Source organism: Nannospalax galili, unplaced genomic scaffold, assembly GCF_000622305.1.
Source record: "Nannospalax galili isolate Female #2095 unplaced genomic scaffold, S.galili_v1.0 scaffold410, whole genome shotgun sequence".
Lineage (NCBI taxonomy): Eukaryota > Metazoa > Chordata > Mammalia > Rodentia > Spalacidae > Nannospalax > Nannospalax galili.
Genome location: NW_008329143.1, coordinates 1,014,265 through 1,039,957, shown reverse-complemented (window position 1 = coordinate 1,039,957; position 25,693 = coordinate 1,014,265). Strand labels below are relative to the sequence as shown.

General features: G+C 42.2%; 1 protein-coding gene across 1 annotated transcript in view; it reads left to right on the top strand.

The window, feature by feature from the left end:
• Sntb2 (syntrophin beta 2) overlaps positions 1 to 25,693 on the top strand; it is an 89,657-nt gene that overhangs the window by 2,354 nt on the left and 61,610 nt on the right. The gene's annotated exons all lie outside the window — the stretch shown is intronic.

Below are 25,693 nucleotides of genomic sequence, written 5' to 3'. Positions count from 1 at the left end.
GTACAAAGATGAGTCAGGAAGGATTCCTGGTTAGCAGAGCAGGAGGGGACAGCCGTGTCATCAAACTAAGAGGCCAGAAGTATAACTTGGGATAGGGGGTCAGGAGGAGGAAATAGAGTCTCCCTCTGTAGCCCAGACTGGCCTCAAAGGTCATCTTCCTGCCTCAGCCTCCTGAGTGCTGGTATTTGCAGGTGTGCACCTCCCTGTCCAGCTCAGTTTTCACCTTTTTATAAGGCTCTTTGTGATACTTGGAAAAATATTAGTTTATAAAGAAAGAATGTGGCGCTAGAGAAATGGCTCAGCAGAGTGCGTCCTGCTCTTGCAGAGGACCTGAGTTCAGTTCTCAGCACCCATGTTGGGTGGCTCTGCCCTGTAACTCCAGCTCAAGGACATCCAACATCTTTTGGCCTTGGATACCTGAATACAGGTGCTCATTTTCACATACAACACACACATGTAATTTTAAAAAATGAATCTTGGGCCTGAGAGAGGCTCAGGAACACTGGCTGCTCTTACAGAGGACTGGGGTTCAGTTCCCAGGACGCACATGGCAGCTCATAATCCTCAACTCAGGTCTTCTTCTGGCTTCCTCGGACTTTGCATGACATACATGGGTGTACTAACATGCAGGCAAAACACTCATACACAGAAAAAAAAAATTAATTAAAACAATAAATATTAAAAAAACAATGTGCTCTAATTGTTGGCCTGGAACTCGCTGTGTAGACCAGGCAGGTCTGGATCTCCACCTGCCTCTGCCTCCCAAGTGCTGGGATTAAAGGCATACGTCACCATACCCAGCTTTTTTTCATTTTTTTGAGACAGCATCTCACTGTGGTAACCCTGGCTAGCCTGGAATATGCTGTGTAGAGCAGGTTGGCCCCAACTCATAGAGATCTGTCTGTCTCTTGCCTTCCCTGTACTGGGATTAAGGGCATATGCCACCACAGTCTTTTTTATGTTCTACTTTTAGTTAGGGCCAGACACTGCTCAGAAATTAATGTTAGTAAAGGGTGTAGAATTATGGTAAAATTAATATAGCTGTATGTATATGTGTATAAAATTGTTACCCTGAATGTACCTTAAAACTGGTTTAACTAAGTATTTGGCTATAAATTCTTAGAACCTGAATATTGAATTTCATGCAACTTTATGGTCTGCAGTTGTGATAAATAGACAGTTTAACCCTTTATACCATATTAAAATACAAACCAAAAGAGTTTTGTTTTCCAGTAGTTTGAGCCTGGTATTCAGAGCTAAAAATTATAACTACCTACTAAATGCTTCCCAGTATTCATTAGTCCATATAGGCCTTATGTGTTTTTAGAAAACAGGTTTACATATGACAGCATAATAGCATATTTATCAAATGCCTTTTTACTTAGCATATAGATTCTACTTTATTTTCCCATTTTGTGTAATACAGGCAGTTGTGGCAAAGTCAGTGTGGTAGATTTGTGGTATTGCATTTTTAAGCCAAAAGATGTAAGAATAAAATTGCTCAAGCACAAAATCACTGAAAAGAGTCAGTTAATGATCCAGTCAAACATTATTATTTAAAATTTGAGGGCTCTAGGTAGGTCACTTTTTTTTTTTTTTTTTTTGGTCTTTTTGAGACAGGGTCTCCCTGTAGCCCCAGCTGTCCTGGAACTCACTATGTAGACCAGGCTGGCCTTGAACTCACAGAGATCTGCCTGTCTCTGCCTCCTGAGTGCTGGGATTAAAGGCATGTGCCACCACCCCTGGCAGGTCACTTTTTTTAAAAAAGACAGTTTTGGGGCTGGAGAGATGGCTCAGCAGTTAGGAGCACTGGGTTTGAATCCCAATGCTGAGAGAAGTATACTGTCTCTACCTGATTGTATCATTTTCTGGCCTGCATGCCAATCCAATGGTGGCTAACAACCATCTGTAACTCCAGTCCAGGGGATCTGATGCCCTGGTGTGTCTTCTGTGGGCATTGCATGACACAGATACACTTGCATACACATTCATGCAATACACGCTTACACATAAAATAAAAACAAAGCAAAAAAAAAAAAAGACAGTTTCATGTAGCCCATGTTGCCCTCAAATGTGCTATGCTGTGAGGCTGGCCTTGAACTCCTGCTCCTCCTACCTCTTCCAAGCAACTGGGATTTCAGGCCAGTGCTGTCATGCCTGGCTAAGATGGGCTGTTCATAAAGACAGAGTTGCTGCCTCATGGGAGACTAAGACAGGAGGATTGCTTCAAGGGCAACATTGGCATCCTAATGAAACCAGTGCTCCCAGGGGGGTGCATGCCTGTAATCCCAACACTTGGGAGGTAGAGCCAGTAGGATTAACAGTTTTGTGAGGCCAGCCTGGGCTAAAATGGAACCCTGTATCAGAAAGGGGTGTGTGTGTATGTTTTCAGTCCTTAACGATTCATAGATAATTTTGTCCATCTATTAGATATCTGAAAACTTGGAAAAACTTGCCTTAACATAGCACAGTGGTACACTTTTGGTGGTGTGGGCAGGGAATTTCAGGCATGTTCTTGCCACCCACAAGTCAAAGACAGCTGTAGTATCTGGTTGCCTGAGGTTAGGGAGCAGAGCTAGATTCTTTTTTATCTGGGAGAGTTGTAAGAATTATTCCTTTCACTCATCCTTTTTTTTTTTTTTTTTTTAAATCTTTTGAAACAGGGTCTCCCTGTAGCCCCAACTGGCCTGGAACTCACTATGTAGACCAGATTGGCCTTAAACTCAGGAGATTGTCTGCCTCTGCCTCCCAAGTGCTGGGATTACAGGCCTGTGCCACCACGCCTGGTGCCACTCATCAAGTGTTTATTCAGCTGTTTTTCTTACCTTTCCCCATCCAAAGGAGAAAGGCCTATTAGTGATTCTGCTTCTTTTTTTTCCTTTAATACCTCTCTGTTCACTAGGAAGGCTTAGCTGTTCATCCCACAGGTGCCAAAAAGGGGGGTTAATTTTTTTTTGGTCTTTTTGAGATGGGGTCTCCCTGTGGCCCCAGCTGGCCTGGAACTCAGAGCTCTGCCTCCAGAATGCTGGGATTAACGGTGTGTGCCACTACGTCTGGTGACATTTTTAATTTATATCTTTTTGTTCAAGAAAAGCATGCAGGCCAGAAAATGATACAATCAGGTAGAGACAGTATACTTCTCTCACACATAAAGATTGATTAAAACACAAAAAGAGTTGAATGCTTACAGTTTTTGTAAAAGGTGTGGCTGCACTCACATGAGGGACTTCAGGAAGCATGGGTAAAAACAGCTCTGCTGGGAGGAAACGGCTTCATTTGTGGTCCATGGTTTCTTCCCACCATAGTTCTCCCCGCTCTCCATTATTTCTGAATTCCAGAGAAATCAACAGATCTTCCATGCATAAAGGAGCAGAGCTGCAGAGGGAATCCAAGAAGAAAATGCTTTTCCTTCTGTGACTGAGGGCTTCCCATCCTTTGCATCACACCTGTTGGGGGCCAGTCTATTCCTTTAGGCCTTGTGCGTTGTAGCCTGTGTAGCAAGAAGTTCAGCTCTCAGTATGAGCCCAGATGCACTGTTACGTACCCTCAGGAAGTTTAGAGTTGAGATGAGAGTGAAGGGAGGGCTGAAGGGCTGGTATCACAGAAGTCTGGAGAGGGCACAGCATGGTGGAGGGAGAGGTCTACATGGGTTCAGAATGGGAATTGCTAGGTAGATCAGGCTGGTCTTGAACTCAGAGATCTGCCTGCCTCTGTTTTTTTTTAATTAAAAAATTATTGTGTGTGGTGTATGTTTGTGTGGCAGGGGAGGATGTGGCCTGCGTGTGGGTTCTGGGGATGGAATTCAGGTGGTCCGGCTTGTGCAGCAAGCACTTTTACTCACTGAGCTATCTTGTTAGTCTACGTTGCCTTTTCTTCCCCCTGTGTATTGGAGATGTTGAGAGTATTTTCCCTTTTCCCCTTTGGTGCTGGAAATCAAACTCAGGGCCTTGTGTGTGCGAAGCATGCACTCTACCACTGAGCTACACCCTCCAGCCTTACATTTTCTTTTGGAACTTTGCATATTCCTTCAATCTTTTGTTTGTTTGTTTGTTGAGACAGGGTCTCCTCTATATAGTCTGGCTAGCCTGGAACTCTTCTTGGAAAGAACAATCACATTGTTAGCATATGTTTCTGTGCTTCTTTTTGCTAAGCCTCTCTTTGTTTTGCTTGAATAATTAGATTTGTCATATGAGAAGCTGTCTTTGTAACCAGGTATCTTTCACTTTCTCTCCCTCTGGTTTTTTGAGACAGGCTCTCATGTAGCCTAGCCTGGCCTTGAATGCGATATGTAGCTGAAGATGACCTTGAACTCCCTGATCCTCCTCCCTCTACCTCCCAAGTCCTGGGATTAGAGGCATGTTCCACCATGCCCAGCTAGAAGCCAGATATTTCTTACAAAGGCCCTGTTATGCCAAATATACCCTCTAAATCATTACCAAAATGTAGGAAGGTGACTGGTTCTACTAGAGTAGCATGAAAATTCTAAGGACATTTTCTAGGAACCATAACCAAGTTGTAATTTAGATCTCAGTTGATAACCTCAATTGCTATGTTCTTACTGTGCTGTCCTTTCTGTGTGAAGGTTATTAGACTCTGCCATCAAATGTGTGTCTTTGTTCATAAAGGGTGAGGTTCAGCTGGTGACTGAGGGAGAATGTTCTGTTATTTGTGCTGACTGTTTAAGGACCCAGTCAGTGTTCTTGGTTAGGTCAGCACATTGTGCTAACTAACTGAATAAAAAAAAAATTCTGTTTGCTGCCATTTCCCACTAAATAGTATAATCACCCTTAATTTTTTTAAAATCAGGATTTAAAAATTATTCAAGAATTTTAAATGTTTAGTTTTTCATTTGCTCTCAGTATGGCTCTTTGAGGTAGGTTGTTTGTTTTTGTTGTACAGATGATTAAACTGAGGTTCACAAAGTTAAGTGAGTTACTGAAGACCTCAGAATTTCTTTTATTTATTGTTTTATTTATTTACCTATTTTTTTATGGGGAGAGAGGGATATTTTGTTTTCTTTGGGCAAGAGAAACTGTCTTCCCTAGGATTTTTTAAAAAATTTTATTATTTTTATTTTATGTGTATGTGTGTATTGCCTGCATGTAGGTAAGTGCACCTGTGTCTTGCAGTGCCTGCAGAGGTCAGAAGAGGCTGTCGGATCCCTTGGAACTGGAGTTACAGACAGTTGTTAGCTGCCATGTGGGTGCTGGGAATCGAACCCAGGTCTTCTGCAAGAACAACCAGTGTTCTTAACTTCTGAGCCGTATCTCCGACCCCTTCCCTAGGATTTTTTTAAACATTTATTTATTTTGTGTGTGTATGCACATACCATAGTATGCATGTGGAGGCCAGAGTTCACTTGTGGGAGTCTCCTCTCTCCTTCTGCTATGTAGGTCATGGAATTGAATTCAGGTTGTCAGGTGGTGGCAAGCTCTGTTACTAGCTGAGCCATACTCACCAACCCTTACCTGGAGTTTGTCTGTTTGTTTTTGAAACAGGGTCTCCCCTGTAGCCTCAGCTGGCCTAGAACTCACTGGGTAGACCAGGCTGGCCTTGATCTCACAGAGATCCGATCCACCTGCCTCTGCCTCTGCTGGGCCTAAAGGCGTGCATGTCCACACCTGGCTTCCCTGGAATTTTAAAAGTGGGGAAGTCTGCTCTGACAATTGAGGAATGAACAAGCAAAGAAGTTAACTGAGATCACTGAGATTACCTAACCATCAGTGATGGACCAAGGATGAAAACTTTTTTCAGTACTTTCTTACCTTACAGTGCTACCTACAGCTAGACAGTCATAGCTTTTAGTAGTTCTTATGACTCACTATGTTCAGAATACTGTGAGGTTAGTGTGCAAAGGAAGTTGAAGCCAATTTCAGGAATCAAAGAATTTAAAGTGAAATTGAGGAGAGAGCCAGGCATGGTGGCACATGCCTGGAATCCTAACAGGAGGGAGGTTGAGCGTTTCGAGTGCAAGGCCTGCCCACGCTACTGAGACTCTGTTTCAACAAAACAAAAAGAAGTAAGCATAAATAAACAGACAAGTAAATAAATAAATTGGGGAGAGAAAGAGAAGACCACCACCATCTTCACAATAATTGCTAAAGTGTGAGATTTCTCTGAAGGGAGTGATCAATTAGGGGATCGAATGGTTGATTGTGACTTCCTGAGGGAAGGAGAATTTGATCTTAGGCTTGGAGGACAGGTAGCTTCTCTGTAGATGAAACTCAATCCAAGTTGAGAGGACAGGCTCAATTTAGCTAGATGCGCGTGAAGGAAAGAAGGCTAGATGAACGTGAAGGAAGTGAAGAGCTAATTGGTACAGACTCAAGGGAAGAAAGTAGTCTAGTGGACAGATTAGAGCTGAATTTACGCAAGACGTTGAAAAAGCCAGAAGAATTTGCATCTTTGCAGAAAAGGTATTGTGGTAGATGCTGGGAATTCCAAATTGGGAATGATCCCTGCTCTCTAGGTTAATAAGATGTAGTTATAGTGTGTGGTGGTAAGTACTTTCATAGCGGTGAGATCTGTTGTCCTGGAAACAGAAGTGTAAAGGAGAGAGCGTGTTGATGGTAAGAAAGTTGGTGCCCTGAATGAAGAATGAAGAAAAGCTTGATGATGGTGGTCATTTTAAGGCACGGTCTCTCTCTGTAGCCCAGCTAGCCTCATTCTTGATCCTTCTGCCTCAGTGTTGTGACTGCTGAATTATAGCCTGGCTTTAACACATGGGAAAGAATGGGCAGTATGTGCCGGGAGAGAACACAAGAAAGTAGGCAGAGGACAGATTATTGAGGCCTGGTACACAGTACTAAGTGATGGTCTCTGAGTGTGGTTTATGTTTACCTTTTCAACCTAAAAAAAATGAAACAGGGCATTATGAATTTCTAATCTATAAATAACATTGATTCTCTCAGTCTTATAAGGTGATGCTATTACACATGAAGTGTACAAGGTGATCGCCCATGGGGAGAGTGGGTGCTTCTCAAAGGAACGGGAATTGGTAGTGGTGGCCTTACTAATTTGCCTGCTATTATCAGGTTGAAGTTTATTGCAATTAACTTGGCTCTAGTTGAGTGGATCTGTGTTATATTATCTGCTATTAACGAGTGTTCACACGATGAGCATGTGGCTCTATAGATGTGCACAAAGGAGCCATAGATTGAAGATAATTCTACCACTGCAAACAATAACTAATAGGTAGTGCTGACATTTCCCCTCCGTATGAGCTCTTTGCCACATTATAAGGTACTTACAGCTCTCAGGAAGTCAGTCTGGAAAATGAAATTGTCAAGGAGACTATGTGAAATACAGATATGCCCACATTAGCATCAGTAACGAACTTCATCCTGATACTGCTCGAGTCATATTGCTGCTGATAGAATGACATCATTGTCTTTATGCATTTACTTCCTCTTTATCTTATTCTTTCTTGCTTTCTGTATTTTATAACATATTGCATTAGTAGATACTATTGAGAGTCTACTAAAATTATCACAATAGTGTACTGTCAAAAAAGCGTAGGCCTGGGAAGCTGCAGATGTCTAGATGAAGGAGGGATGTAGAAGGGTGAGGAAGCAGAGGGAGTGGGAAGTTCAGGTTAGAGATGAGGTGGCTAGGGTAGCAGGAAGATGGGAAGCATTGATACTCGCCAGGCCTGGTGGCCCAGCCCTGAAGACTAGGCTACTTGGGAGGCTGAGGTGAGAGGATGATAAGTTCAAGGTCTGCAGAGCAACAGAGCGTGTCTGGAGCCAGCCTTGATCGCTTAGTAAGGCCCTATTTAAAAATAAAATGTTAAAAAGGAGGCCTAGGGGATATACAGTGTTAGCTCTCTTACCTAGCATATGAGAGTATAGGTTCATAAAGAAAAAAAGTTGAGATAGAAACAAGTCTAAATATTTGAGGTCTTAAGGACAGCCAAGTCATGGATTTCTGGTTTTGGAATCTGGACAACTGTGAAGCCAGCATGAACAGGGAGCCTAGCTGGCATGGTGGTGCATGCGCAAAATCCCTGGGAGTCAAAGGCAGAACGATTGATTGAGAGTTTAAGGCCTGGGGTGTGTAATGAGGCCCTGTTCAAAAATACAACAAACAAACAAACCCAGGGAAAAGCTAGTTAGGAGTAAAGAGAAAAAGGTTCATTTCAGGGCATGTTGAAATTGAGGTACCTATGTGACATCTTTGTGGAAAAGGCTAGAACTAGTTGGAAGTACAGATCTGTACTCAAGAGAAATGTTGGAACTGTGATGAATATTTATGAGCCATCTGGGTAGAGGTGGTAACTGAAGCCTTGAGTGTGAGTAGTGCAAACAGAGAGGCAGAACCAGAATCTGTAGAAACTGCTGGGAAGCAGGGCAGAGGAAGATGAATCTGGAAAGAAATGGCATGGGAAGATAGAGTCTGGAGAAAATGGCATAAGGGTGTTCTGACATCAGGCAGAAATTTACAGGGGGAAAATTGTGAAATTGAAGTCCGTTGGATTTGCTCATTAGAGAGATGGTGAAGTCTTCTAAGAGCTGCTTCAGCAGGAGCAGAGGGCAGTGAGTGGACCACACTTTCAAAGAGCTCAGCAAAATGAAAGAAGCAAAGGTGATAGCACTGAGTGATGTGTGCGGTTTCACTTTTGTGGTTGTTTGTTTCGTGTTTTGTTTTAAGTGGGAAAGAGCTGGGACATACTGTGCAGTAAGAAGCCAAGGCCGAAAGAGAGGGTTACGGAGATGGAAGGGGTGGGAAACTGATGCAGTCTGTTTTTAAGCCAGGAAGTGACATGATGGGAACAGAATTTTAGGTTGGCAGCAGTAGATGCACTGGATGTACTGCAGAAAGGAAAGACCAGAGGTGGGAAAAACTACAGCTGTCAAGTAAAAAGCAGTCTAAACCAGAGGTGACAGCCATGGGTGGGAATCAAGGGGAAGCGCTAGCACTTTAGAGCAGTGTGCTCTGCCAGAACACAGCAGAGCACGCTAGGGACCTTTGCCTACCCAGATAGCCTCTTCTGGACTGCCTGGGTACTGAAAGATTTGACACTGGGGGCAGTACTTCTGCAGCGAGTCTCTGTTATCCAGCACAAGTGTTTGATCCTGGAGACATTGTGGTGGAAAAATGGAGGCATTATTTCAAACAAGAAATGGCAGGAAACTGGCCAGTTGACTATTGTGAATTTAGCTGTGAGATTTCTACCCAGGGACAGCAGAGGAGTGGTTACAGTGGAAAGAACAGAATAATTGGACGATACCACACTCGTACTATTCATCATTGTGTGCGATGTTTGAGAAGGAAAATTTTGGTTTACAAACAATACAGTGTATCTGGTTATGTGGAATGAAAACATTTTATTTTGAGACAGGGTTTCCCTGTAGCCTCAGCTGGCCTGGAACTCTGTAGACCAGGCTGGCCTCCATCTTAACTGAGATCTGCAACCTCTGCTTCCCAAATGCTGGAATTAAAGATGTGCACCACCACGCCTGGCTATTTATTTAAATATTTTATTTATTATTTTTATTTATTTATTTTATGTGTAAAAGTGTATTGCTTGCATGTATGTGAGTGCACCCGTGTTGGGCAGTGCCTTGGAAGTCAGAAGAGGGCTTTGGATTTCCCTGGAACTGGAGTTAAGGACAGTTCGTAGCTGGGAATCTAACCCGGGTCCTCTGCAAGAGCCGTCAGTGTTCTTAACCGCTGAGCCATCTCTCCAGCCCTATTTATTTATTTGTTTATTTATTTATTTATTATTATTGTTATTATTAGTTTGGTCTTTTTGAGGTAGGGTCTCCCTACAGCCCCAGCTTTCCTGGAACTCACTATGTAGACCAGGCTGGCCTTGAACTCACAGAGATCTGCCTGCCTCTGCCTCCCCAGTGCTGGGACTAAAGGCGTGCACCACCATGCCCGGATGGTCCTTGTTTTTTTTAGTTCAAAGAAGCTTATTCAAACTAGTTTAGATAAAGGGATGTAGGTACTTACCAAGTCTTGGGCCTCCAGAAGAGCTGAGGAACAAAGGGTGGGAGACTGCTTCTCTCCCTCTCATTTCCCCTCACCTCAGAGCCTTTCTGTTTCTCTGAGAATACCTTTGCAACAGCTTCATTCTACTCTAAATTTATGTAATGTACATTTTTTTATGTATGTATTTTGTGTGTGACAGAGTATGTGTATAAACATACATGTGCCAACAGGGTGTGTATGTAGGTCAGAGGACACCTTATGGGGATTGATTCTCTCCATTCAGTATGGGTCTCAGGGATTGAACTCAGGCTGTCAGTCTTGGTGGCAAGTGCTTTACACATTGAGTCATCTTACTGGCCCTGGTTCTTGTCCTTTTATGGTTTCACTTTTTCATTGTACTTTAGAAAAAAATTATTGTTAGTCGGGGTGAGGAGCTTGTGTATGGAGGTCAGAGAACAACTTTGTGGAGTCAGTTCTCCCACCCGTACGTGGGTTTCTGCACTATTTATCAAGTAATCCTCTTGTGTGCCAAGTCTGGTAATTGATGGTGGCCGCCTGGAGTTATACCATATGGGGAAGAAAGATTCAGAGCCGTACCTGTATTCAGCTGGGATGAGTGGTATGCTTAATTAGTGCTGTCTGCTTCCCTGGGGTGACCTGTCCTTTCGTTATTGATTTGGATTTGCAGTACATCTTTTGTGAATGAGTGAGTGAGAGAGAGAGAGAGGCGCTTCATTATGGATTTCTATTCTTTTTTTCCTATTTGAGTGTTTTGTAACATATCATACTGTATATTATAGTTTAACATTTAATACCTGATAATTCAAGTACATTATAACAGCCAATAAAAATTTGAAAAATAATCGCTAATTGTGGGGTTTCGTTGCTTTTGAGACAGGGTCTCCCTTTAGTCCCAGCTGGCCTAGAACTTGATATATGGACAGGGTGGCCTTGCCTGCCTCTGCCTCCGCCTCCTAAGTGCTAGGATTAAAGGTGTACACCACCATGCCTGGTTTCTTTCTTTCTTTCTTTCTTTCTTTCTTTCTTTCTTTCTTTCTTTCTCTCTCTCCTCTCTCTCTCTCTCTCTCTCTCTCTCTCTCTCTCTCTCTTTCTTTTTTAAAATAGAGACTTATGTACCCTAGGCTGGCTTTGAACTCACTAGGTAGCTAAGGATAACCTTGAATTCCCAATCATCTTGCTCTAGCCTACCAAGCACTAGGATTGCAGGCATCCAACACAACACCTGACTTTCCAGATACATTTTGAAGCTGTTAATTCTTTTTTTTTTTTTTTTGAGACAGGGTCTTCCTGTAGCCCCAGCTGACCTGGAACTCCTTATGTAGACCAGGCTAGCCTTTATCTCACAGAGATTCTCCTGATTCTGCCTCCCAGAGTGCAGGGACTAAAGGTGTGTGTTACCATGCCTGGCAATGTTATTCTTAAATTATATGGGGTTTTGATTAAATTATATTAAACCCATGATCTTCTGGGAAAGAACTGATAAGTTTTGTAATATCCCTTTTCAGTCCTATCAACCCAAACCACTAGGCCTCACTCATCCACGTGTCAATCATGTATTCGATATTCTGACTGGCTAAGCCTAGGTCAGGTTCCTTGAACCTGGAACCACAAGAACTGAAGGTGGGAGTTTCTCAAAGGATGATAAAGGTGCTGTTGCTGGAGTTGAATGGATGTTTACAGCTATAAACAACATATTATCTATTACATTGTTTGAGAAACATCCTATTAGTGAGAAACTAAGAAACCATCCTATTAGTGAGATTTAGAAGCCTTGTAGACAGCTTCTAAGTACAAGGAAAGCAAGAAGAATAATTTGCTTGAATACAGCACATTGGAGCTTTTGAAGGCCACTTAGCACTCCAAATGAATACATTATTCTCAACATTTATTTTGATGGTACATTGAACATCGCCTTTCCATGAATTTCTGAACAGTTAGCAAATATACATTATGATTTATTTTTCCAGCTAGGTCATCAGAAATATATAGGGCTTATAGCTCAGTTGGTAGAGTGCTTGTGTAGCATGGACAGCCCTGGCTGGGTTTGTTTTCAGCACTGTACAAACTGGGTATAGTGTGTGTGTCTACAGTCCTGGCACTTGGAAATGGAGGCAGAAGGATCAGAAGTTCAAGGTCATTTTTAGCTACAATAAGGAGTTTAAGTCCAGCCTGGGATATATGAGACCCTGGTAGGGGATGTGGTGTGATAAATCGAGATCTTAGGCTAGATCTTTAAGTCAGAGACAGCTTTAAATAGAAATCTTTGCCTATCAAAATAGAATATACAGCCGGGCGTGATGGGGCATCCCAGCACTCGGGGAGGCAGAGGCTGGGATCTCTGTGAGTTCAAGGCCAGCCTGGTCTACATGGTGAGTTCCAGGACAGCTGGGGCTACAGGGAGACCCTGTCTCAAAAAGACAAAAAAAGAATATACAGATTTAGCAATAATTCTTTGGTTGCAGAGAACCAAAGAATACTAATTTAAATGGAAGTGGCACATTACCACCTCAGGTAACTCCTAAAACTGGGGATGGCTCTAGGTTTGGGTACAGTAGAATCCAAAGGCTCAAATTATTCTGCCTACAACAGTTCCTGTTGTGAAGAGTCTAATTCTGTATAGTCAGCTAAGATGGTGCCAAAAGTTCTAGGAATATATAGTCCTAACTTTTTTTTTTTTTTTTTGAAATAGGATCTCTCACTGTAGCCCATGACATGGGTGTACCCACATACATGCAGGCAATATACTCATACACATAAAATAAAAATATTAAGTGGGCATGGTGGCACACCTTTAGTCTCAGCACTCTGGAGGCATAGGTAGGTGGATCTCTGTGAGTTCGAGGCCAGCCTGGTCTACATAGCAAGTTCCAGGCCAGCTGGGGCTATAGGGAGACCCTGTCTAAAAAAAAAAAAAAACCCACAAAAAATATATTTTCATATCTAAATTGTAATTTTTGAAATTTTGCTTTGTTCATTTTACCTTTTAAATTGTAAATTTCTTAAAATTAAAGCAGGGCTGGTGTTGCTCAGTGGATGAAAGTGCTTGCTGGGCAACAAGCCTGATGAGTTTGATCCCTGGAACCAACTTCTGGAGGTTCTCTGACCTCACTGTGCTGTGGCATACACACCTGCACATACACACACGTCAGACCACACACACACACACACACACACACACACACACACACACACAAGTAAACAAATTAAAACAATAGATGGCTTTTATTTATTTTTAATTTTTTAAATATTTTATTTATTATTTTAATTTTATGTGTATGAGTTATTGCCTGCATGTGTGTAAGTACACATGTATCGTGTAATGCCCACAGAGGTCAGAAGAGGGCATTGGGTTCCCCTGGAACTGGGGTTATGACAGTTGTTAGCTGTCATGTGGGTGTGCTGGAAACTGAACCCGGGTCCTCTGTAAGAGCAGCCAGTGCTCTTAACTACTGAGTCATCTTTCCAGCCCCTGTTTGTTTGTATGTGTATGTATGTGGTATGAGGTTACACCAATGCTTATGGTGCATGTGTGGAGCTCAGAGGTTAAATTAGGAAATCAGTTGTTTTTTAAAATATTTTATTATTTTATATTATGTGTGAGTGTATTGCCTGCATGTATGCAAGTGCACCATGTTATTCAATGCCTGAAGAGGTCAGAAGAGGGTGTCAGATCCCCTGGAACTGGAGTTACGGATGGTTGTTAGCCGCCATGTGGGTGCTGGGAACTGAACCCAGATCTTCTGAGAGAGCAGTAAATGCTCTTAACCCCTGAGCCATCTCTCCAGCCCCATGGAAAATCAGTTTTCTATTTCTACTATTTTGGTCCCAAGGATCGAACTCAGGTCATCAGGCTTGGCAGCAAGTGATGAGCCATATTGCTGGCTCTTTTCTAATTAAAAAAGACTATATTTATTATTGTGTGTAAGGAAACACATGATATGTGTGTATGAATGTGGGCATGTGTAAGCTTTACTTTTTTTTTTGGTCTTTTTGAGACAGGGTCTCCCTATAGACCCAGCTGGCCTGGAACTCACTATGTAGACCAGGCTGACCTTGAACTCAGAGATCCGTCTGCCTGTGCCTCCGGAGTGCTGGGACTAAAGGCATGCACCACCATACCTGGTATTTTTTAATTTTGGAAAATAACCAGTTTTTTTTTAAATTTTTTAATTTTATTTTATGTGTATGCATGTATTTATTGTCTGCATGTAGGTAAGTGCACCTGTGTTGTGCAATGCCCGCTGAGGACAGAAGAGGCCGTCGGATCTGCTGGAACTGGTGTTAGCTGCCATGTGTGTGCTGGGATTCGAACTTGGGTCTTCTGCAAGAACAGTCAGTGTTCTTAACCGCTGAGCCATCTCTCCAGACCCAAAATAACCAGTTTTAAAAAATATTTATGTATTTATTTTTTATGTGTATGAGTGTCTTGCCTGCATGTATGTAAGTGTACCTGAATGCCCTTGGAGGTCAGAAGACAGTGTTGGATCCCCTAGAACTGTAGTTATGGATGGTTGTTGGCTACCATGTGGGTACTGAGAACCAAACCCAGGTCCTCTGCAAGAGCAGCCAGTGCTCATAACCACTGGGCCATCTCTCCAGCTCCATGTTTTTATGTATGTATGCATGTATGTATGTATGTATGTATTATGTATGTATGTATGTATGTTTGTTGTTTTTTGAGACAGGGTCTCGTTATGTGGCCTGGAACCCACAGAGAGCTGACTTCCAAGTGCTGAGAGCAAAGGCAGGCACCACCATGCCTGGCAAAAATACCAGTTTTAATAAAGTAGCATTCTCCAAATTGGGTCCACCTTCACAACAAATAAATGCATGCTGAAGTGAAACAAAATCTGTTTTGCTAAATACTAAGTGTCTTGAGCCCACTTTCTTCTTTTTGTGTAACTATTGGCCAGTGAAGTTATTTAAACTATTGGCTCTGTTTTCATTGTAATAAGGAGTGTCTATTTCATGTCAATAATGTTTTTAGAAACCACTAGTCATATACAACTTATTTTAGAGTACTGAGGATGACTGTTCTGCATTGTACTCTTCAAATATTATTACATCTAACAATAATAGTACATTTAAAATTATTTCTTGGGCTGGAGAGATGACTCGGTGGGGGTAAAGACACTTTTTGCATAAGACTGATGACCTAGAATCAGATCCCTGGAGCCAATGTAGAAGCCATAAAGTAGAAGGCAAGGACCAATGATCCAGGTTGTCCTCTGAGCTCCATACATGTGCTATGGCACGTATGCCCTCACATATAAACATGCACATATACACAGAAAAAATTAAAATAAATAAAATTATTTCTTAATTTAAATTTTTTTAAAAGTATTTTATTTTATGTGTATGAATGTTATGCACAGTGTTATGTGCATGTATGTAAGTGCACCCATGCAATGCAATTCCTGCAGAGTCCAGAAGAGGGCATTGGATCCTCTTGGACCTGGAGTTATAGATGGTTGTTAGCCTCCATGTGGGTGCTGGGATCCAAACCTGGGTCTTCTGCCAGAATAGCCCATGCTTTTAACTGCTGAGCCATCTCTCCAGCCCCCTCAATTTAAATTTATGAATGTTTGTGTGTTTGTATGCTCAGGCCCTTGGGTACACAAGCCACAGCACACATGGTGTCAGAGGACAACATGTAGGAATTGGTTGGTTTTCTCCTACCATGAAAATTCTGGGACTTGAACTCGAAGCAGAGTCTCATACTGCAGCACAAGTTGGCCTGGAACTCATTGTGTAGCCCATGCTGGCCTTGAACTCCTAGCAAATCCTGCCTCAGCATCTGAGTCCTGGGATTACAGGGTATAAGCTACTGCTCTGGGCTTACTCTCTCTGATTTTAGTAGTCACTCAAAATCACTCTTGGGGCCTCTAAGGGCATGATTTGAAAGCAGAATATTCAGGAAGGCTACAAGAAAACAGCATCCTGTCTTTAAAGTTGCCACTGCAAGTAATAAAACATCTATGTGAACAAATGATTATTTAATGGATTTTAATATCTTCTTGCTGTTAGCAGGCATTGTGTAGTGTTAACATTGCAATGGTATCAGTGTCACTAAATGGGAAAAATTCCCTAAATCAAAAATCTAGTCTTATGATTTATAAAATTCCTTTTTTAAAGATTTATTTTTAAAATTTTTTAAAAAAATTTGGCAAAGTGCTAGATTCTAGTACTTAACATGAAACAATAAATGCAAGTTGGGGGTGATATTGGAAGAAGTAATGCATAAAACTTGCTAATTTTTAAAATATATTTATTTTATGTGTGTGAGTGTTATGACTGCATGTGTGTAAGTGCACTCATGTTGTGCAGTGCCCACAGAGGACAGAAGAGGGTGTCAGATCCTCTGAAACTAGAGATGTGGACAATTGTTAGCCATGTGGGTGCTGGGATTTGAACCCGGGTCTTCTGCAAGAACAGCCAGTGTTCTTAACCACTGAGCCATCTCTCTAGCCCCAGATTTATTTATTTTTATGTTATGTGTATGAATGTTTGCCTACATGTAAATCCGTGCACCATGTTTGTTCATGCCTGGTGCTTGAAGGGGCCGGAAGAGGGCATTGGATTTCCTGGAACTGGAATTACAGAAGGTTGTGTGCTGCTATGTGGGTGCTGGGAACCAAACTCAGGTCTCTGCAAGAAAAACAAGTGCTCTTAACCACTGACCCCCTAATTTATCTCTCCAGCCCCTAATGTATAAAATTCTTAAATGTAGATCTTAAGCTGAGCATGGCAGCACACGCCTTTAATTCCAGCACTCAGGAGGCAGAGGCAGGCGGATCTCTGTGAGTTCCAGGCCAGCCTGGTCTACACAGTGAGTGCCAGGTCAGCTGGGGCTACTGGGAGACCCTGTCTCAAAAAAACCAAAAAAATGTAGATCTTTACTTAACAACAGGAGACTAACTCATTATTGTGATGTGATGTGATACCCATTAAGGAAAAAAGCAGTGAAATAAAAAGAACTAGAGAACTAGATCTGTTGGTACAGGACTATAGTTTCAGCTACTCAGGAAGCTGAGGCAGGAGGATCACAGTTTCAAGGCAAGCCTGGGCAACTTAGTGAGAGGACTGGACATATAGCTAAGTGGTAAAAGGCTTGCCCAGCATGTGCCAAGCATGTAAATAAATTAATAAAAATAAATGATCAGGGTGTCATGGACATGCAAGTCCTTTTATTTTTGGTCTTTTTGAGACAGGGTACCCCCTGTAGCCACAGCTGGCCTGGATTTGCTATGGAAACCAGGATGATCTGGGCCTCACAGATCCCCTGCCTCTGCCTCCCAAACACTGGGATTAAAGGTGTGCACTACCGAATCCAGCTGTAAAGTTTTTTTTTATGGCCTTTTTGAGACAGGGCCTCCCTATAGTCCCAGCTGTCCTGGAACTCACTATGTAAACCAGGCTGACCTTGAACTCACACAGATTCAACTGCCTCTGCCTCCTGAGTGCTGGAACTAAAGGCGTGTGCCAGGACACCTGGCTTCTTTTAAAAAAATTTATGATGATGATGATTATTATTATTATTATTATTATTATTTTTGGTCTTTTTTAGACAGGGTCTTCCTGTAGCCCCAGCTGTCCTGAAACTCACTATGTAGACCAGGCTGGCCTTGAACTCACAGAGATCCACCTGCCTCTGCCTCCCTAGTGCTGGGATAAAAGGGATGCGCCACCACGCCCAGCATGTTTATTATTTTAAATTGTGTGTGTGTGTGTGTGTGTGTGTGTGTGTGTATGCATGTGAGTATGTACACATGTTTGTGGGTGCCCTTGGAGGCCAGGAGCATTGGATCCCCCTGGAGCATGTATTATAGGCTGTTCTGAGCTGCCCAACGTGGGGGCTAGAAACTGAACTTGGGTCCTTTGCAAGAGCAGTAAGCTAGCTCTCTTAACCCCTAGCCATCTCTCCAGCCCTTGGGGGTGGGGAGGGGAGGTATTGCCAAATCACTGAGTTTGATCCAGATTTAGATCCAAGCACAGTAGAGAGGAATGTTAACCCTATCAGACTGTACTTAATGTCAGAAGCGACAATTTCCAAAAACACAAGCAAACAGAAGAAAACCAAAAACACCCAAGAAATTATTCTTGGATTGTCAGAAAGAAAAGTTGGATGATATTTTGGACTTATTTGGAAAGTAATGATCTTGAGTTTGGCTAAAACATCCATGAGCAGTCTTAATTATTATGTAAGATCAATTTTGCAGATTCTTTTTTAAAAAATTTTTTGACTTATTTTTATTTTATGTGTATGAATGTTATGCCTACATGTGTGTAAGTGCACCTGTGTTGTACAGTGCCCATGAAGGACAGAAGAGGGCATCCCATCCTCTGGAACTGGAGTCACAGATGGTTGTTAGCTGCCATGTGGATGCTGGGAATCAAACCCAGGTTTTCTGCAAGAATAGCTAGTGTTCTTAACTGTTGAATCATTTCTCCAGCCCCTGCAGATCATTTTTCTAAAATATTTTGTCTTAGGTTTCTTTTGACTTCTGGTTCGGTGTAGAAGATGAATTTAGCATATTGGCTTTGAGGCGAAGTAAAATTACAGTCATGTGATGTGAGGAAAATAATATCGTTTAAATGTCAGTTTCTTTCTTTAATATTTTATTTCTTATTTTTACTTTATGTGTATGAGTGTTTTGTCTGCATGTATGTAAGTGCACCCGTGTCATACAATGCCTATGGAGGTCAGAAGAGGGTGTCAGATCCCCTGGAACTAGAGTTACAGAGAGTTATTAGCCACCATGTGGGTGGTGCAAATCAAACCTGGGTCCTCTGCAAGAGCAGCCAATGCTCTTAACCACTGAGCCATCTCTCCAGACCCAAGTATCAGTTTCTTAATTAGCCAAGTCATGGTGAAGGTAACATTAAAATACATAAAATTCCTACCCTGTAATAGGTGTTCAAAAATATTCATTTCCTTCTTGTACACTTTATACCTTGATAGAAAACTGCTTTAGAATGCCAATCTACCTGTCTGGAGAAATCGGTGCTAGCTAACTTAGGAGCAAGTCAAGGTGATTCAAAACCTTCACATACACCTGATATTTAAATTAGGTCCTGTTCCCTGTAACCTGAATATTGCTAATGTTTAGCTGTATCTCTGTTCCCAGTCCAGAGTTGACTCTGACCAACATATCAGAATTAAGTATCACCTTGGCCCTTTTTCTTCTTTTTGTTTTTGAGACAGGGTCTCCCTGTAGCCTCAGCTGTCCTGGAACTCCCTATGTAGACCAGGCTGGCCTCTATCTCACAGAGGTCCACCTGTTTCTGCCTCCTGAGCACCACACCATATTCTGTTCCTCTGTAGGGAGGCTCTCATTGTTCTTGTCCTTCCCAACTTCCATGGTAAGGCTTATGGGGGAAATAGCAGGAGTAAATTCTTACCTCTCAGTACTTAGTAGCTATCATTTTGAACAGACACACATTCCTACCTAGTGTAAGCTTCTAAGGGAAGGTGCTATGATGGTTAGTATTCAAATTAAATTCAGGTCATGAATTTTATGAACTACTGGACTTTTGAGAAAGTGTTAGCATTTGTATTTTTGCCCTTTTTCATTTAAAACTGTTTCTATAATCTTTTCTTTCCTTTTCTTTTGGTCTTTTTGAGATAGGGTCTCCCTGTAGCCCCAGCTGGCCTGTAGACCAGGCTGGCCTTGAACTCACAGAGATCTACCTGCCTCTGCCTCCCAGTGCTGGGACTAAAGGCGTGTGCCACTGCACCTGGCCTCTATAACCTTTTATTTATTTATTTATTTATTTTTTGAGACAGGGTCTCTCTGTAGCCCCAGCTGTCCTGGAACTCACTATGTAGACCAGGCTGGCCTTGAACTCAGAGATCCACCTGCCTCTGCCTCCCAAGTGCTGGGATCAAAGGCGTGTGTCACCATGCCTGGCTATAACCTTTTCTTAAAAACTGAAGTACGAGTCTGTTGTTTATTGAGTCTCCCTTTAATAATATTTAATAAACTAGAGACTTTGCTTGAAGTCTGGAAGCAGAAGCAAGTAGCACTGCTCCTCAGCTGCTGTTGCAGGATTCACCAGGAATCTCCCATCATCCACCACATCCACTGGGTTGTGTGTCAGGTCTTCTGGCATACATGGCAGTGTATTCTGGCATGTATGGACTTCATTGCACTTAGCACCTCAGGCCTTGCTTGGCAGGGGTTTCATATTCTTTCAGAGTCACAGGTTTTTCCTTGGTGTAGATGATTCATTAAGTTCCTTGTGTGGAAAGAAAGATGGTAAGCTAAGGCCCTCAACCTAAATGAACCGCTATGAATTTCAGTTTGGGAAGCAAAACATATTTATGAATAGTCAGTCTTAAATTGAAGAAAGATATTTTCAGATGACCTGCCAACATATGGAAATTTGCAACATTGGTCCCTTCTGTAATTCATCTCAGTTAAATGGTCTGTGGCCTAGGCAAGTATTTTCCACTCCCTAATTGACCATGTGGTTATGACCATGTGATATATTTCTTGGCATCATGTATCTTTCTATGTAATGCAAATTTCTAGTTTGACCATAGGCTGCATGTAGTGTTAGTAGAAATGGAAATTATTTATTCCAATATATTCAGTGGTGTTACTGCTGTGTTTTTCATACAAGTTCAAATTCTTTTTGTTTGTTGTTTTTTGGTCTTTTTGAGACAGGGTCTCCCTGTAGCCCCAGCTGTCCTGGAACTCACTATGTAGACCAGGCTGGCCTTGAACTCACAGAGATCCACCTGCCTCTGCCTCCTGAGCACTGGGACTAAAGGCCTGCGCCACCATGCCCAGCTTATTTTTAAATTTTTAATGTGTATGAGTGTTTTCCTGCATGTAAGTAGGTGCTGTCGGATCCCCTGGAACTGGAGCTATGGACAGTTGGTAGCCACCATGTGAGTGCTGAGAATCAAACCTGGGTCCTCTGCAAGTGCAGTTAGTACTCTTAACTGCCTTGCCATCTCTCCAGCCACATTTGTTTTTGTTTTGTTTGAGTGTATGTGCATGCCTGTGGATGTGCAGGTGCACCATGTGCATGCGCAGGGCAGAAGAGGGTGTCATCCCCTGGAACTGGAGTTTCAGGCAGTTGTATGTACCTGATGTGGGTGCTGGAAACCAAACCCAGTTCATCTGAAAGACGAGTAAGTGCTCTTAATTATTGAACCATCTCTCTAGCCCCCGTTTGTTTTTTTTGAAACGGGGTCTTATATAGCCTATGGCTTAGGCTAGCCTTGGAACTCCACATCCTTCCCTTCCCAAGTGCTGGGATTACAAGCCTGTGCTGCCACCTCCAACTCAGGTTATATTATTTCTATACTGATGATCTTGGCTTGTTTCTTTAAATTTTTTTAATTGGCTAGGAATGTAGTGTAGAAGACTTTTTAGTTGTCCTACACATAGCCCAGTTTACTTCCCTAGAGTTCAAGGGAAGAAATATTAAGTATTTTCTTCATAGTCACCTGTAATTCTATCTAGCAGAAGGCTGTTGCTGTAATTTATGTTTGACAGCTATGTCTTCTGGCCTCTTGTATCACAGGAATAGAAATCTCCATTTTATCTTTTTCCTTCTCTGTCATGTCTGCTGATCCTTGGGTGTGAGCTCTGGCATCTTGTTTGAGTGTAACATAATGGCTTTTATTTGTGTAATAGTCTTTGCATTTTTTTCTTCCCTGTATCGGAAACAATTTCGCATGTATGACCCCTATTGACCCAAACAGAAATTTAAGGCCTGGTAACATAAGATGAGTTTGAGAGAGGGAAAGATAGAATAAGTACATTTTACTAAAACAAAAATAAAAAATTGAAAATTCTAATGATTCTTCATAAAAAGAGTTAAATGCAACCCATGTGTAGTGGTTTAAATGACAGTGTCCCCCGTGGACTCCAAACATTTGAACACTTGGGCCCCCAGTTAACGGTACTATTTGGGAAGAGTCATGGAAACTTTAGGAGGAAGTACATCACGGGGGCCTTCTGCCAGTGCCTCCCTACCATGATGAACTCTTATATTCTGGAACCGAAAGCCCAAAAAACTCTTCTGTAAATTGCCACTTTGATAGTTTATAACAGTAATAGAAAGTCACCAATGCACCATGTGTTGCTAAACACAACCTATTATTATACCCTATAGAATCTTTTCTGTTTATATCCTGTATATAACTGTGCTCTGTGCTCTGTGTGTGTGTGTGTGTGTGTGTGTGTGTGTGTTTTGTTTTTTGGTATTTTGCTTGTTAAGAAGTGATGGGAATAAGAACTGGGCATGGTAGCCTCTCCTTTAATCCCAGACTTGGGAGGTGGAGACAGCAGGATCTGAAATTCAAGGTTATCAACTACATAGCATCTTAAAGGCCAGCCTGGAATGCATGAGACTATGTCTCCAGATAAATAAATATTAAGAAATAAAATAAGGGGCTGGGCCAGGCATGGTGGCACATGCCTTTAATCCCAGTACTCGGGAGGCAGGCAGATCTCTGTGAGTTCATGGGGCCAGCCTGGTCTACATAGTGAGTTCCAGGCCAGGTGGGGCTGCAGGGAGACCCTGTCTCAAAAAGACCCCCCCCCCCGCAAAAAAAAAGATACAGCTAGAAGCCAGGCATGGTGGCGCATGCCTTCAATCCCAGCACTTGGGAGGCAGAGGCAGGTGAATCTGTGTGTGAGTTCGAGGCCAGCCTGGTTTACATGGCCCTGGCCAGCTGGGGCTGAAGGGAGACCCTGTTTCAAAGAAAAGATAGAACTTGTGCTCCTTTCAGGCACTTCCCATCTAAGGGTGTCCGCTGTCCTGCCTCCAGTACCATAGATTAACTTTTCCCATATTTTTAAATTGTATGTTGAGAGAGAGAGAGAGAGAGAAACACAGGCCAGAGGAAGGCATTGGATCTCCAGGAGCTGGAGCTACTATTATTATGACCTCCCTTTATGGGTGCTGGGAATCAAACAGTCCTCTCTAAGAGCAGCCAGTGCTCTTCACCGCAGAGCCATTTTTCTAGTCCCAATTTTGCTGTCCTTTTGAATTTCATATTTAAGTGGGAAAGTATAGTATGTACTGTTCTGTGTTTAGCTCCTTTTGCTCAACATATGGTTACGAGCTTAAACCAGGCTTTTATGCATACTTGCAGTTCATTCATTCTTGTTGCATTCCAAAGGAGTGTGCCAGTTGGTTCATTTAAGGTCCAGAGATAGATTCCACATTTGCCACAGGCATGAATTTAAGAAAGGATCTTGTGGGGGGCATGGGGGTACATACCTTTAAATCTTAGCACTTGAGACAGAGGCAGGCGGGTCTCTGTGAGTTCAAGGCTAGCTTGGTCTACATAGTGAGTTCTAGGTCACCTGGGGCTACAGGGAGACCCTGTCTCAAAAAAAAAAAAAAGGATCTTTATTTTTTAAAATATTTTATTGATTATTCCTATTTTATATGAATGAGTGTATTGCCTGCATGTGTGTTAAATGTACCCGTGTAGTGCAGTGCCCACAGAGGTCAGAAGAGGGTGTCAAATCCGCTGGAACTAGAGTTACTGATGCTTGTTAGCTGCCATGTGAGTGCTAGGACTCGAATCTGGTTCCTCTAGAGTAGCTATTGCTCTTAAGAAGGGGTCTTTAAATAGAGGGAAAAAAAAATTGACACTAAACCTTTTTCTACATAATAGAATATAATTAATTTTTCCTACAATTAAAATCTTCTCTTTCTTGATTAAATAAATTGTGTTGAAATTCAAAAATTGAGTTTAGACATGGTGGCACATGCCTGTAATTCCAGGAGGCTGAGGTAAGAGGATTACCATGAGTCAAAGGCCAGGTTATCCTCATAGTGGCCTACATAGTGATTTCAAGGCCAGCCTCAGCTACCCTGTGAGATCCTATCTCAAAACAAAGTGAACAATCAGACAACTACCCACTCCAAAAAAAGTGAAATTAAGAGGTAGTTCAGTTGGTAGAGTGCTTGCTTTCTACACTCTCAACATTGGTTAAACTGGGTGTGGTATTATATATCTATAATCCTAGCATATTGTAATCACAATCCTCAGGGCATACAGGCAAGAGAACCAGATTTAAGGTCATCCTCAGATACTTAGGATATTTAAGATTAGGCTAGAGACCCTGTCTTGAAGAAACAAAATGAAAAAAAAAACCAAAAAGCTTGCATTTAACAAAAATCCTATGGTATACAGTGTGAGTAGAAATGAATTTGTCTATTATTGGTTTGTTGCTAAAGAGAAGAAACTATTGGATAAATCTATAGATTTTCACAGTATAGTTATAGGGAGTGACTAGGCTTTATTTTTGCCATCAACAGCTCTGCATTTTTCTTTATTTTTAGCTTATGGTGATAGTATTGTTTCCCCCCGACCCCAGCCTTAAAAATTTTTTTGTTGCCAGGTGTGGTGGCGCACGCCTTTGGGAGGCAGAGGCGGGCGGATCCCAGCCTGGTCTACATAGTGAGTTCCAGGACAGCTGGGGCTACAGGGAGACCCTCTCTCAAAAAGACCAAAAAATAAATTTTTTTTTGTTATTTTATTTATTTGTATTTTATGTATATTAGTGCTTTGCCTGTATGTATGCAAGTGTGCTACAGGCATGTAGTGCCTGCTATAAGAGGGTGTCAGATTCCCTGGAACTGGAGTTACAGACAGTTGGACAGTTGTTGGCTGCCATATGGGTGCTGGGAACTGAACCTGGGTCCTCTGCAAGAGCAGCAAGTGCTTCTAACTACTGAACCATTCTTCTGAGCCTCCATCCCTCCTTCTCTCCCTCCCTTCATCACTTTTTTGTTATTACATTTTATTTATTTATTTACTTATTTATTTGAGACAGGGTCTCCCTGTAGCCCCAGCTGGCCTGGAACTTGCCATGTAAACCAGGCTGGCCTTGAACTCACAGAGATCCGCCTGCCTCAGCCTCCCAAGTGCTGGGATTAAAGGTGTGTGCCACCACATCCAACTGTTATTACATTTATTTATTGTGTGTGAGTGTGTATGTGTGCACACATGCAATACAACACAATGTGTAGAAGTCAGGACAACTCACATAAGTTTATTTTTCTACCATGCGGGTGCTAGAGATAGAACTCTGGTCCTCAGGCTTCGTGGCAATTGTCTTTACCCTTTTAGCCATCTCATCAGCTCTGGTTTTGGTTTTGTTTGTTTTGAGATAAGCTCTTACTATGTAGCCCAGGTTAACCTTGAATAGGAGATGCACTTTTCTCAGTTTCCCAAGTATCCTAGGCACATGCCACCATGAATAGTTGATAGCATTGCTTTTTATGTCCTCTTCCCCTCTTTATTTCATTTGCCTTTATTTTGGTGCTAGGGATGAACCCAGAGCCTTGTACAGAGCTAGGTAAACATTTCACTACTGAACAACACCCCCAGTCTTCAGCTAGGCTGTCTTTATTTCCTTTGTGTCACCTAAACCAGTCAGTTGGGAGGCAAATTCAACTCTGACCACCCACCTGACATGTTTTGAGGTGGCATTTTCTTTTCTTTTCTTGTTTTTTTTTTTTTTTTTTTCGTCTTTTTGAGACAGGGTCTCCCTGTAGCCCCAGCTGGCCTGGAACTCACTTTGTAGACCAGGGTGGCCTCGAACTCAGAGAGATCTGCCTGCCTCTGCCTCCTGAGTGCTGGGATTACAGGCATGTGCCACCACACCCGGCTCTTTTTTGGTATTTTTCGACAGGGTCTCCCTGTAGCCCCAGCTGGCCTGGAACTCAGTATGTAGAACAGGCTAACCTCCACCTC